This window comes from Octopus bimaculoides, chromosome 6 (assembly GCF_001194135.2).
Source record: "Octopus bimaculoides isolate UCB-OBI-ISO-001 chromosome 6, ASM119413v2, whole genome shotgun sequence".
Taxonomy (NCBI): Eukaryota; Metazoa; Mollusca; class Cephalopoda; order Octopoda; family Octopodidae; genus Octopus; species Octopus bimaculoides.
In genome coordinates, this window is record NC_068986.1 from 76,281,340 (window position 1) to 76,294,203 (window position 12,864).

The 12,864-nt window shown below is 36.0% G+C and overlaps 1 protein-coding gene across 3 annotated transcripts in view; it reads right to left on the reverse strand.

Annotated features, from left to right (window-relative positions):
• LOC106871486 (phosphorylase b kinase gamma catalytic chain, skeletal muscle/heart isoform) overlaps positions 1–12,864 on the reverse strand; it is an 83,985-nt gene that overhangs the window by 66,295 nt on the left and 4,826 nt on the right. The window contains exon 1 of one of the 3 annotated variants that reach the window (XM_014917968.2): positions 12,273–12,291. The exons of the other annotated variants lie outside the window; for them this stretch is intronic. The gene's annotated coding sequence lies outside the window, so the exon portion shown is untranslated. Of the gene's footprint in view, positions 1–12,272; positions 12,292–12,864 lie in introns of those variants that run through there. 3 annotated transcript variants of the gene reach the window in all.

Consider the following 12,864-nt stretch of genomic DNA (forward strand, 5'->3'; position numbering starts at 1 on the left):
AGTATAGTTCAGGTGATCACCTCATCAGCACTTCCTGTAGAAATCCAGGTAGTGTAGTATTCCCAAAACTAAAGCAAGATCGATTATACTTCAGGTAATGATAAAAAAAAGCACTTTATGAATTCAAGACCGTTACACGTCTGCATCAAAGAACATCTGAACACGAGAGCCTCCTCCTTCAGAAAACATCTAGACAGATGCCGGAACATTGACAAAAGCATAACAGTCACGATTGAGGCCAATGAAAGAAATTTGGGTAATTTAAGAATTAAGGAAGCATTACTCATACACAGACTAGGACCCCAAAATAACAACAGGATGGAAGTTGGTAATCAATATATTATTTAGCTACATCTGGATGTGTGTATGTTCATTCTTAATAACATGCTCATGTATTGTTTATAACAAAAAAAAAGAAAAAAAAAGAAAGAGAAACTGCAAGTATAACACATAACTTAGAAGCAGCGCCACAGATGTACCAACAAACACGAGATTGAAACATAGCCGACCTCACACACTTCTCATGAGGAATTCCGGAAGAAGCTTCGTGAGACCACTACTGAGACGCTTCCGAAAAAAAGAAAACCGTTGGAAAACAGTTTATAGCAGAGACTCCATCTAAGAAGATCTGAAGAAGGAATTGTAATTCCGAAGTATCATCGGACTATAGATAACCAAATTACAACAGGTATATAGTCCATTTTTTGTTTTATAGTGCATTGTTGTACCATTCTAAACTTTTTATTCTTTATATAAATATATATATGTTGCCAGTGAAAAAACAAAGATTTTTATTGTGAAAACTAATTTTTTTATATTTATCTATATTTTGTTTACATATGCTACAGTTAGTAGAGTAAGGACACGTGCCCTTATCTGAGCTTCCATGCCTGTGGGAGGAATGAAGAAATTTATCCTCAAGCTAGAGACATGGCCCAGAGTAGATTCCAGTAAAGACATTCATGGTTGGCGTGACAGGTTCAGATAGTGGATTAAGTTCACCACTCAACATGAATAGTCCTTTCAGCAGGCTTCCACACAGTTTCCATCCACCAAATTTCACACAGAAGACTTTGGTTCATCCCAGGCCATGGTTAGAAGAAACTTTTCCAAGATACCACGCAGTAGATTTGAACTCAAAACCCACTTTGTTACAACCATGCTTGCTAGTCAAACTGAGATAAATAGAGTAATGGTTTATGGCAGAGTTTGGACTTGTTCCAAACCTAGTACTTTAACATACCTTAACCTATATGAGACAGAGAGAAAGAAAGAGAGAGAGAAAGAGAGAGAGAGAGAGAGAGAGAGAGAGAGTGAGAGTGAGAGAAAGAGAGATAGAGAGTGAGAGAGAGAACACATGTGTGTACACATGCATATATTTCAACAAAATACAAGAATTCATCTGTATTCCATCTTTTCTTTATCAAACTTTTTACAAAGTATGTCTTATTTTTTCTGTGTTATTCCTTCCACTGCTATTATTCAACATTCCTTCAGGCAATATAATTTGTCCTTCATTGATGATTACACTCTGCATTGGAGAGTACAAATTTCTGATACTTTGAGTTCTGCCAAGGTCAATATATAAATCAAAACACAATAGCCTATTATCACTATCCTGATTATCATTATAAAACATATCTTATTTCTATCACACCTGTTGTTAATAATTATTGTTTCAAAACTAGGATTTTATGGGAAGAAATAACACAATAGAAGACTTAGACAAGCTCTAAGGATCTTTTATACTTGAACAATATTACATGTAAGCAAATATATATCAATACATATGGTATTTTTTGTAATTTATATATTCATGTAAATTTTAGAAAATTTTAATTCTGACCTCAAACATACTCCTTACCACTAAAATAAGTTGAAAAATATTAACAAATGTTAAATTTTTTCCTGAAAAATGACAGTTTAGACATTATAGAGCTAATATCATATTAATATGATAAAAATGGACTAGAGGCAGTTGTAGTGACCCCTGATGGCTACGACAGGAAGCAAAGTAAAAAAGGGATTTAACAAGTAATCTCCCTCGAGCTTCCAGAATGTTCGAGAACTTTCTGGAAGCTTCCAGTTTATGTGGAAGTCAGGGACTTCCGGTCCATCCCTTACGTAAAGGAAAGAAATTCTAAATTTGTACCACTCCATGTCTGTCTAGCCTTAGGCTGGCATTGAGTCAAGCCACTGCACTTTACGCCCGCTCATGCACATGCTCGCCCTACTTGGAGACATGTGACTGCAAACAGAACATATTCTTGTAATGTTATAAGCTTTCCTTCAATTAACCTTGTATGTTAACACATTACCTCCAGCAATAAAAGTTATGACTTATTACAAGCATCTCGTGAATTTCTATTTTCTCGTTGTGAACGAGATGATGACCCTCTTTCTCTCATACCAACTAAATTATAGTGTCATTAAGCCAACGTTACCACCAAAAATGGATAACCCTGCCTCTAGCCCAGTTTTTACTATCACAATCCAACATTATGTCCATGGAAAACACAATTCACTTTCAATAGCCCAGTCTAAATACTGTATTTTCCTGTATACAACTCAAACTTTTCAGACCAAAATTTACACCCTTCAAAAAAGGTAGGTTAACTTGTACACTAAGATAGATTTGGATGACCAAAATTTCCATATGAAACGCAGCAGGATTTGGAAATACGATGACAATGTTTATACTTCATAATACATCAAATTGTATGCCAGAAAATGTGGTAGACACTTCATTAAATAACTTATCAGTGCATTGTTATTTTGCATTACCAGACACAAATCCTTCTATAAGCATAGCTGAGAAGTGCAAATGCCAACAAGCTGACTATATTGAGATATGCTATGAAAGTCTCAGTTTTAGAATAAGTACACCACATCCTTGTGTACTATAAAAAATGATTAAAAGAGAACAAAAGATGGCAACAAGAAGGGCATCCAACTATAAAACAGAAAACCTGTCTAATCCATGCCAACCAGGAAAATCATCATCATCATCATCATTTAATGTCCATTTTTCATGCTTGCATGGGTTGGACAGTTTTGATGGGAGCTGGCCAGCCAGAGAGTTGCCCAAGCTCCAATTCTCTGTTTTGGCACTGTTTCTTCAGCTGAATGCCCCTCTTAATGCCAACCACTTTACAAAGTGTATTGGGTCCTTAGCATGGGTGCTTTTTACCTGGCACCAGCACAGGTGCTCTTATGTGACACCAGCACGTGGATGTAAAATGATTATAATGATGATAAATGATGACAATGTCTTTAATGAGCAGTGCCTTAACAACCTTCCAAATAACAGGTTAAAAAAGGTAGTACCCAACCACAAGGTAGGCCTCTGGCCCATCAGTCAAGAAGTTCCCCTTTAGGTCAGTCCCCAATCTATGGCTAGCTTGCCAGGCCTCTTGTGACTTTACCATATTACTCATTTTTGCAAGCTGAATGAACTAGAACATGAAATGAAGTGTTTTGCTCAAGAAGACAATGCATTGCCCAGTCCAAGGATCAAAACCACAATTTTACAATTATCACCTGACTGGTGCCATGCTGGTGGCATGTAAAAAGCACCATTCAAGCATGGTTGATGCCAGTGCCGCCTGACTGGCTCCCATGTTGGTGGCATGTAAAAAGCACCATTCAAACATGGTCGATGCACCAGCTGACTGGCCCTCGTGCCGGTGGCATGTAAAAAACACCCACTACACCCTTGGAGTGGTTGGCATTAGGAAGGGCATCCAGCTGTAGAAACTTTGCCAGATCAGATTGGAGCCTGGTGCAGCCTTCTGGCTTGCCAGCCCTCAGTCAAACCGCCCAACCCATGCCAACGTGGAAAGCAGATGTTAAACAATGATGATGATGATGATTAGTCCAACACCCTAATCAATAAGCTCAGTACCTCTGCTCCTACATTACAGAACACCTCAGTTTCCAACAAACTTTGAATTCATCCTACTACCAAAAGAGAAGAAAAGATGAAGGAGTTATAGAAATAATTAACCTTGTTTTATTTACTCTTTACTTGTTTCAGTCATTTGACTGCGGCCATGCTGGAGCACTGCGTTTAGTCGAGCAAGTTGACCCCAGGACTTATTCTTTGTAAGCCTAGTACTTATTCTATCAGTCTCTTTTGCTGAACTGCTAAGTTATGGGGACATAAACACACCGCCATCGGTTGTCAAGCGATGTTGGGAGAACAATCACAGACACACAAACACACACACACATATACATATATGTATACATACACATATATACGACAGGCTTCTTTCAGTTTCCGTCTACCAAATCTACTCACAATGCTTTGGTCGGCCCGAGGCTATAGTAGAAGACACTTGCCCAAGGAACCATGTGGTTGTTAGGGAAGCTACTTACCACACAGCCACTCCTGCGCCTATATTTCTCAACTGTTCACACAATTTCAGTTTTTTTTTATACAGGAGATAACAATCTACCCTATCACCAACACTTTTGCCAGTATAGGCCAGGATAGAAATTACCAGCCTTTGACTGGTTGTCAACTACCCTTACTGACCATCAGGCAGATTGTCCACTACTCTAACAACCTGACCCATCTTCTTTCTCTGTCTCTCCCTCCCTCTCTCTCTCTCTTTCTCTTTCTGACTTGATTGCTTCAATGATTGGAATCTTGTTCTAATACATTGAATAATCTACACTTATTGTTCTTGTAAAACGCAGTGATACTCTTATGTAAACAATCAAATAGTATTATTAACGATGTGTATGTATGTGTGCATGAGAGAGAGACAGACAGACACAGACAGACTGACAGCGAGTGCATGTGTGTAGACCTGTATATGTTTGAACAAAACACTGGAATTCATCTTTATTCTCTTTTTTCTCTCTCAATCTTGTCATTATATCTTTCAACAAACTTTTTTTTCTTGTTTTTGCTTTGTTTTTTCTACATGTAGTTATTCCTTCCATTGCTATCATTCAAACATTTTTTCATGTAATCTAATCTGTCTTTCATTGATGATTATATTCTACTTTGAAGCGTACAAACATCTGATACTTTGAGATCTATGATGCTCAATATATTAATCATGGCCTATAAAAATTCATCATAATCACCATAATCATAATGGTGATTATGATGGTTCATCATAATCACCATTATTTTCTATGTCCATAGTATCTACTGGTAATAATTACTAATGTATTGTGTAGTACTGAGAAAAAAAAAAGATCTTGACAGAGTATGAGAGAAATGGTATGAACATGAATTATTATGAATTTGAATCAAGTAACCACAGAAGACACATGTAATGTCAATATTGTAATCATTTTCAAGTTCCGCCAAGGTCAACTTTGCCTTACATCATTTGGGGGGGGAAGTCAATAAAATAAGTACCAGTTAAGCATTGGGGGTCGATATAATCAACATAACCCCTTCCAAAAATTGCTGGCCTTGTGCCAAAATTTGAAACTAATATTGTAATTATTTTATTGACCTTGGTTGAATAAAAGACAAAAGTTAACCATAGTATGGTTTGAACACAGAACAAAGAACTAGATGTATTTACTCCAATATTCTGCTGCTTCACTGCCATTTTAACTTATTTATTCTTTATTTTTGTTCCATGTTGTACTGAATATTGGTTTCAAAGTTTAGCACAAGATCAGTAATTTCAGGGGTGGAGACTAGTCAATTACATCAATCCTAGCCCTCAACTAGTACTCAGTTTATCAACCTCAAAAGGATGAAAGGCAAAATTTTTCATCCTTTCTAATTATTATTATTATTATCATCATTATTATAATTTGTTCTGGCTCTTTATCTTCTGAATTCAATTTCATTGTTTGTCCTGTCAAGATCAATACAATAAACAATCAGTCAAGTACGATGGCCAATGACTAACATCCTCCTCCTAAAATTGCTGGCCTTGTACTTCAATAAGAAAATTATTATTATTATTATTATTATTATTATTATTATTAAGGCAGTGAGCTGCCAGAATCGTTAGCAACCGCGTGAAATTCTTAGCAGTATTTCATCCATCTTTACCTTGTGAGCTCAAATTCCGAGGTCGACTTCGCCTTTCATCATTTTGGAGTCAATCAATTAAGCATCCCCCAAAATTTCAGGCCTTGCGTCTTTCGTAGAAAGGATTATTATTATTATTGTTATTATTAAGGTAGCAAGCTGGCAGAATTGTTAACACACTAGACAAAATGCTTAATGGTATCTGACCCATTGCTGCGTTCTGAGTTCAAATTCCTCCAAGGTCGACTTTGCTTTTCTTCCTTTCAGGGTCAATAAATTAAGTACCAGTTGTGCACTAGGGTCGATGTAATCATCTAGTCCCCTCCTCCACAATTTCCCACTTTGTGCCTATAGTAGAAAAGATTATCATTATTATTACTTTTTGCAACCCATGTTAGCATGAAAAACAGATGTTAGATGATGATGATATATTTCAAATCTTCCCAATTTTATGCAATTTTGTACATTCTTTGAGTGATTTCTTAAATCATCCAGTAATAATCAAACAAGTAGGTGACTCATGTTTTGAATAGGTCTGCAAATATGTCATTCGGGTAAATTAACCAATTCACAATACTATCACTGACAAAAATCTGATGCAACAAGCTTCAAAAAGCAAGTTTGACCTTCATAGTAAAAATCTGTCCTAGTTAGGTAAACAAATAAAAGATAGTGCTTGAGTATTTAAGGTAAATGACTAACAATACTGCATCATTAATTAAAGTAACCAACCATTATATAGATTCATTAAACAAAATATATTAGCATTTTCAATACATGAGACTGATAGGTAATACCACCATGTTACAATTGCATGCTAAACAAAAGCATTCAGCTAACCAGTTTCACAAATAGATACAGATCTCTATTCATAGAAACTTCAAACTCATGTTTGTATAGCAAAGTAGATAATATAATGCTCAAGAGTATATAAAGAGACAGAAGAAAAATATCATGGTACCCACTACTAACACTGAGCAGCTTGGAAAAGAGAGTTAAGTAAATTCTAATGAGTTCAGAGTATGAAAAAACTAGTTGCTGCTTCAATCGTCATTCCAGGTTACTGAAAAGGTCATATGATGACTTAATATCACAGTGAGATTAAATATATATGAATATGATTCCATATATATATATATTTAGTTATGCATGCTAAATATACATATTTGTAATCTAAATAAACTATTGAAAAAAGGTATTTTTTTTAAACTATGAAACAGGATGTCTGGTAAACAAAAATGTTTCAAATGTATGGTTGGGCAACATACAAAGAAACAGAGAATAACATTTAACCAATCAGAAGCTGCCAGAAGGAACAATATCTACCAAAGGAATCAGAATAAATTATAATAGTGCATATGAATTTAATTAGTAATCATAAGACTTCTCCAATATAATTAAGTCTGAATGGTTTTACATGATGATGATGATGACAACGACGGCAAGAATGATGATGACAACAATGACAATGATGATGACAAAGAAAATACTACTGTACTGAGAAAAAAAGTCGATTAAAGAGGATACAAGTGATGTGGAAGACAAAAACCACTGGATTATAATTTGTACATACAAAAGATGCAAACAGATTTTTAATTTCAAGGTGATTGGAGGATTATGTTATAATTATTCTCTGGTATTATAAACTATCATGTTAAACTGCAAACTGAAAATAATTCGTAAAATGAAATTCAGATTGCCAATACTATAAACAAAATTCATAGTATCACTACCATCTTTGCATGACTTTCGCAATATTCTCTGACTTGAACATTTTTCATTTCTAGTTGATTTTATTTTCGGAGTATATGAACAACTGGACAATCTTCCAAGAGAGACATTGCCAAAATATGTTGCCCTTGATTCCCAGCAGTGCTTTGTGTCTTTGAGCAAAGCACTTTATTTCACATTGCTCCAATCCACTCAGCTGACAAAAATGAGTTGTACCTGTATTTCAATGAGCCAGCCTTGTAACATTCTCAGTCACACTAAATCTCCCCGAGATCAATGTTAAGGGTACGCATGTCAGTGTGCTCAACCACTTGCACATTAGTTTCACAAGCAGACTGTTCCATTGATAGGATCAACTGGTACCCTCATCATCATCATAACCAACAGAGTGCCTTGTTATACTGCCCTCAATTGTGATATGGCATTATTTTATGACAAAGAGAATCACACTGACATTGAATTAACAGTTGTAATGTTTAACAGGAATGGTATAAGTAATGTTCAGAGCACTAATAGCTAACAATATATTTGTGGCACATTTGCAAGCTATACCAGATATTCAGTTTGCCCACGGAAATTCTGTTGGGCATGGCTTGAGTCTACAAGTTAGAGACATTACATGAAGATAGTTTGTTAGAAAAATTTGTGTGGAAGTACCAAGCAGTCAGATGAATATAGCAGTTATTAAACAGATGGAATTTCTAACTAGTTACTGTGTGATGGTCCATATGTATGATGTAACTAAGGTGGTAAGCTGGCTGAATCATTAGTATGCTGGACAAACTGCTTAGTACCATTTTTTCAGGCTTTACGTTCATTCTGAGTTCAAATGCCACCAAAGTTAATTTTGCCTTTCATCCTTTCAAGGTCAATTAAGTACCTGTTGGACACTAGGGTTGATATAATCAAGAGGCTCACTCACCCCAAATTTCAAGCTTTGTGCCTATAGTGGAATGAATATTTATGATGCAACTATCCATCTCAGAGTCCCAGCTAAACAGCTGTCTGAGGAAGAAAACAATTGTCACATGCAAAAAGAGGTATTTGGATATGTTGCCATGAAGGTATTTCATCTCGTATGGAAATGGATGGTAACTGGAATGTTGGTAATCCTTGATACAGACACTCTAAGACAATTGGGACTGGTTATTGTCAAGTGAATTGATTACACCAGAAACAAAAACTACTTCAATGATGCTGAGACAGCAAAGAATGGAGCCGAGTCAAGCAGCAATCAGACAAGGAGTTCATCTTAAATAACCTAAAGAACTGCAGTATAAAGATATTTGCCTGGAAATGGAAACCTTATTACAAGAAATTATAAATACCATCTTACAGTGTGAATCTGCAGGTAGAGACATAATTCCACAAAGCTGATCAATAATAAATCTATGGAAGTTGGTTGCAATTATGCTTAGGATACAAAATAGAAACCATTCTCTTAAATATTTTGTTGAGGTCACTAACAATCTAAACTAGTTTGATAAGAACAATACTTTACTGAAAAGACTGCAACAGTAGACATCAAGAAAACCAATGTGGCAACTAATAAGTATAAAAAGTTTGTTGAGTGGAATGAAGTATTTTGCTGTGAGGAAGAAATCCTTCATTGTAAGCCAAATCTTTTGTTGGAAACATGAAATGACAAAATATTTCATCTCTTCTCAGTGAAGTGTTTTGTCTAAAACATTAGACCACTTTTGTTCCACATGGTGAACTGTTTTATTCCTCCTTGAGAACATTTTTGTGTTTCAGCAGAACAATGGCAAAATAACATCATCTTGCCTTACACAAAGTCTATACATAGGCGCAGGAGTGGCTGTGTGGTAAGTAGCTTGCTTACGAACCACATGGTTCTGGGTTCAGTCCCACTGCATGACACCTTGGACAAATGTCTTCTACTATAGCCTCGGGCCAACCAAAGCCTTGTGAGTAGATTTGGTAGATGGAAGCTGAAAGAAGCCCATCGTATATATGTATATATATATATGTATGTGTGTGTCTATATTTGTCCCCCCGCCCCGACATCACTTGACAACCGATGCTGGTGTGTTTACGTCTCCGTAACTTAGCGGTTCAGCAAAAGAGACCAATAGAATAAGTACTAGGCTTACAAAGAATAACACAGTTCTATATTTAAGAGATGAGGAATTATGTACATAATTTACAAACAAGATGAGGATAATCATCATCATCATCATCATCGTTTAACGTCCGCTTTCCATGCTAGCATGGGTTGGACGATTTGACTGAGGACTGGTGAAACCGGATGGCAACACCAGGCTCCAGTCTGATTTGGCAGAGTTTCTACAGCTGGATGCCCTTCCTAACGCCAACCACTCAGAGAGTGTAGTGGGTGCTTTTACGTGTCACCCGCGTCAAATGTAAACAATGTAAATAACATTACAAAGAATAAGTCCTGGAGTCGATTTGCTCGACTAAAGGCGGTGCTCCAGCATGGCCACAGTCAAATGACGGAAACAAGTAAAAGAATAAAAGAATAACTCCATATTGAAATTTTTCAGCTGCATCAAAGACTCAAGTTTGATAAATATTATTCAACAAAGACAAATTATGGACTGGCCACAGAACCAAATATAATATCAAAGAACTTCAGGGTACTTTTGTTTCTATACCCCACCAAAAATGCTCATAAACATGCAGTGGTGCTTCTTCAGTGTACAGTAACCCAAATTCTAACCTGTAATTCTTAACTCTAACCCAGATCAGGTAATTTGACAACATAGGCTGTATCAGCTACAGGATACTGTGGTAGGCCTCATGCTAAAGAAGCACCGATTAGCACTATAAAAGTAAAAGTATTAAAATGAACAATTTCGAGGGAGTCCACCAGCTGTACTGAGGTTCTACTGCTAATGTCAGAGAGGAAGCTATATTAGTAGCAAGTCTATTGGCTGTTATCTCATCACAGGATGGTTCAACAACATATGCAGTTACACCGAATGGCATAATGCCAGGTAGGATTGGGGGAAAAAATGCAGTATTGTCAAACAGAGTAAGCTGAACAATTTTAAATATACAGCTGCAGAAAGCTAAAATGAGAGCTTCTATGTGATTGCTTGACCTACAAGAAATAGTAGCCAAATCAACCCCATACCACATATGATACAATATAGTCACTAATTCCCTAGAGAACACGGGATGAGAACAGATACAATGCTTCTGATCATAGGTTTGTTCAATCAAAGCTGACCTGAGTTTAAACAACAAATGAAAATTATAACAGCACAGTAGAGGGAAAATACCACAAGAAAGTGTTTGGAAAACTAAATACACATCACCAAGGTCACATTTGTAAATAATATAATGAGTTCACTAGTTAGAGTGAAAGAAAAAAATCCACTTCCATCCCCTGCATTGCTTTTATTCTCCAAAATGTTCAATCAACTGATTTTATATGAATTATTGCTCCAGTTTGTACTCTCTTACTCTTTTACTTGTTTCAGTCATTTGACTGCAGCCATGCTGGAGCACCGCCTTTAGTCGAGCAAATCGACCCCAGGACCTATTCTTTGGAAGCCTAGTACTTATTCTATCAGTCTCTTTTGCCGAACCGCTAAGTTATGGGGACGTAAACACACCACCATCGGTTGCCCAGCATTGGTGGGGGGACAAACACACACACACACACACATATATATATATGACGGGCTTCTTTCAGTTTCCGTCTACCAAATCCACTCACAAGGCTTTGGTCGGCCCGAGGCTATAGTAGTAGATACTTGCTCAAGGTACCACGCAGTGGGGCTGAACCCAGAACCATGTGGTTGGTAAGCAAGCTACTTACCACACAGCCACTCCTGCGCCTACTGTTTTTTTTTTACATTTCAAACACCTATGGAGAAACTTTTTATCTACTAATTGCATGGATAATCGCAATCACAATTTATAACATCCAGATATGTGTTAGGTTAGGCTGATCAACTCATAACAGGGTGTGGAAGCATTTGCAACACCTGCTGAATGAAACTAGAGTTGAGTAAGATGAAGCACCAAGTGCAGCTGCATTGTTTTTGTTTGTATGTTTGTTTGCTTTTTGTTTTTTGTTTTTTATTAACCAGACTCTTCCTTTTGTTGATTCTAATATTTCAAAAACATAAAAAGTAGTTTGAAGACAAGGTAATTGGATAAGCTGTTTGAGTTTGAACAAACTAAGCAGGGTAGTGTTGTTTCTTTTGATAAATGCTATAAGGCCTCTCAGTATTAATGAGACGTTTTTGAAGACGGTTTTATCAATTTGCTGTTGGTTAGACACAGTTGTTAAAAGTAGATATATTTATTATATAAACAATGTTAAATCTCTGAACGAGGTATTATTATATAGTTTAGTTCTGTAAAAAGGAATAGATTCGGTGAAAGAATAATTTTTCCGAGAAATAAAGGAAGATCGATTCTAAACAGAAATTAAAATTTTACTAGAAAAAAGAAGTATCATATAATTGAATGTATATCTTCATATTACCAATGACCAAAGTATTTTCAAAGACAATAATGACATGCTACATACCATTCCGTACATGAGTTAAATTAAAAGACAAATAAACGTTCAAGGAGACTAGCGATGTTATATGTCCTTTCGTAATCAATATGTGTTAGTCGATAACAACATATCAGATATTGAATAATATGGCTATTTATCGAGCAAATACCAATCAGTCCGAAAGATAAACTATTTCTACTTCGGGTGTTGTTTTTTCTCGATGTGTGTGTGTGTGGGGCAGTCAGTCAATCAAGTAAATTCATTAGATTAAGAGAACAGTGTTAAAAATAGTTTTTCGTTTGTCCCTTTTTCTACATATCCATCCTACACAATATCTATGAAAATCGAAACACAAATTCGATAACTGAATAAAAAGACGAGTTAAGAATATGAAGCAACGAAATCCTGTTCATTCATGATACACCGAGAAAGAAGTTATTTAGGAATATAAAGAAATACCCCTAAAATATTAAATATTCTGTGAACGATGTGCAAATAATATAATAAACTGATTTACTATTACGAGAATAAGTCATATACTTCCTTTTTTTTTATTTGAATACTTAGGCAAGACTTATCTTACGAAACTATGGCAAATACTTTATTTTCAAATGTCACC